Source organism: Musa acuminata, unplaced genomic scaffold (genome assembly GCF_036884655.1).
Source record: "Musa acuminata AAA Group cultivar baxijiao unplaced genomic scaffold, Cavendish_Baxijiao_AAA HiC_scaffold_492, whole genome shotgun sequence".
NCBI lineage: Eukaryota > Viridiplantae > Streptophyta > Magnoliopsida > Zingiberales > Musaceae > Musa > Musa acuminata.
The window spans coordinates 25,001-27,500 of NW_027020737.1; positions in this window are offsets into that span (position 1 = coordinate 25,001).

Consider the following 2,500-nt stretch of genomic DNA (forward strand, 5'->3'; position numbering starts at 1 on the left):
TGGCTGACATTTTGCTCCGCTCACGACGGTCACCGCGCGACGCAAGAACAGCCCAAAAACAGGCCAAAACGGCCCAAAAACGGGCCAAAACTGGCCATTTTTTGCTGCGCGAGCGAGCAGCGAGCGGCGGACAGCGAGCGAAGCGAGAGGCATCACCGTCCCTGCTATACGAAAGCCCCATCCAGCCCTGTGCCACCCGGGGGGTTCCAGGGTGCTGAGATGGCTGACATTTTGCTCCGCTCAAGATGGTCACCGCGCAACGCAAAAACAGGCCAAAAACTGGCCAAAACGGGCCAAAACTGGCCATTTTTGGCTGCGCGAGCGAGCGGCGAGCGGCGGACAGCGAGCGAAGCGAGAGGCAGCACCGTCCCTGCTATACGAAAGCCCCATCCAGCCCTGTGCCACCCGGGGGGTTCCAGGGTGCTGAGATGGCTGACATTTTGCTCCGCTCACGACGGTCACCGCGCGACGCAAGAACAGGCCAAAAACTGGCCAAAACGGCCCAAAAACGGGCCAAAACTGGCCATTTTTGGCTGCGCGAGCGAGCGGCGAGCGGCGGACAACGAGCGAAGCGAGAGGCAGCACCATCCCTGCTATACGAAAGCCCCATCCAGCCCTGTGCCACCCGGGGGGTTCCAGGGTGCTGAGATGGCTGACATTTTGCTCCGCTCACGACGGTCACCGCGCGACGCAAGAACAGCCCAAAAACAGGCCAAAACGGCCCAAAAACGGGACAAAACTGGCCATTTTTGGCTGCGCGAGCGAGCGGCGAGCGGCGGACAGCGAGCTAAGCGAGAGGCAGCACCGTCCCTGCTATACGAAAGCCCCATCCAGCCCTGTGCCACCCGGGGGGTTCCAGGGTGCTGAGATGGCTGACATTTTGCTCCGCTCACGACGGTCACCGCGCGACGCAAGAACAGGCCAAAAACAGGCCAAAACGGCCCAAAAACGGGCCAAAACTGGCCATTTTTGGCTGCGCGAGCGAGCAGCGAGCGGCGGACAGCGAGCGAAGCGAGAGGCATCACCGTCCCTGCTATACGAAAGCCCCATCCAGCCCTGTGCCACCCGGGGGGTTCCAGGGTGCTGAGATGGCTGACATTTTGCTCCGCTCAAGATGGTCACCGCGCAACGCAAAAACAGGCCAAAAACTGGCCAAAACGGGCCAAAACTGGCCATTTTTGGCTGCGCGAGCGAGCGGCGAGCGGCGAACAGCGAGCGAAGCGAGAGGCAGCACCGTCCCTGCTATACGAAAGCCCCATCCAGCCCTGTGCCACCCGGGGGGTTCCAGGGTGCTGAGATGGCTGACATTTTGCTCCGCTCACGACGGTCACCGCGCGACGCAAGAACAGGCCAAAAACTGGCCAAAACGGCCCAAAAACGGGCCAAAACTGGCCATTTTTGGCTGCGCGAGCGAGCGGCGAGCGGCGGACAGCGAGCGAAGCGAGAGGCAGCACCGTCCCTGCTATACGAAAGCCCCATCCAGCCCTGTGCCACCCGGGGGGTTCCAGGGTGCTGAGATGGCTGACATTTTGCTCCGCTCACGACGGTCACCGCGCGACGCAAGAACAGCCCAAAAACAGGCCAAAACGGCCCAAAAACGGGACAAAACTGGCCATTTTTGGCTGCGCGAGCGAGCGGCGAGCGGCGGACAGCGAGCGAAGCGAGAGGCAGCACCGTCCCTGCTATACGAAAGCCCCATCCAGCCCTGTGCCACCCGGGGGGTTCCAGGGTGCTGAGATGGCTGACATTTTGCTCCGCTCACGACGGTCACCGCGCGACGCAAGAACAGCCCAAAAACAGGCCAAAACGGCCCAAAAACGGGCCAAAACTGGCCATTTTTGGCTGCGCGAGCGAGCAGCGAGCGGCGGACAGCGAGCGAAGCGAGAGGCATCACCGTCCCTGCTATACGAAAGCCCCATCCAGCCCTGTGCCACCCGGGGGGTTCCAGGGTGCTGAGATGGCTGACATTTTGCTCCGCTCAAGATGGTCACCGCGCAACGCAAAAACAGGCCAAAAACTGGCCAAAACGGGCCAAAACTGGCCATTTTTGGCTGCGCGAGCGAGCGGCGAGCGGCGAACAGCGAGCGAAGCGAGAGGCAGCACCGTCCCTGCTATACGAAAGCCCCATCCAGCCCTGTGCCACCCGGGGGGTTCCAGGGTGCTGAGATGGCTGACATTTTGCTCCGCTCACGACGGTCACCGCGCGACGCAAGAACAGGCCAAAAACTGGCCAAAACGGCCCAAAAACGGGCCAAAACTGGCCATTTTTGGCTGCGCGAGCGAGCGGCGAGCGGCGGACAGCGAGCGAAGCGAGAGGCAGCACCGTCCCTGCTATACGAAAGCCCCATCCAGCCCTGTGCCACCCGGGGGGTTCCAGGGTGCTGAGATGGCTGACATTTTGCTCCGCTCACGACGGTCACCGCGCGACGCAAGAACAGGCCAAAAACTGGCCAAAACGGCCCAAAAACGGGACAAAACTGGCCATTTTTGGCTGCGCGAG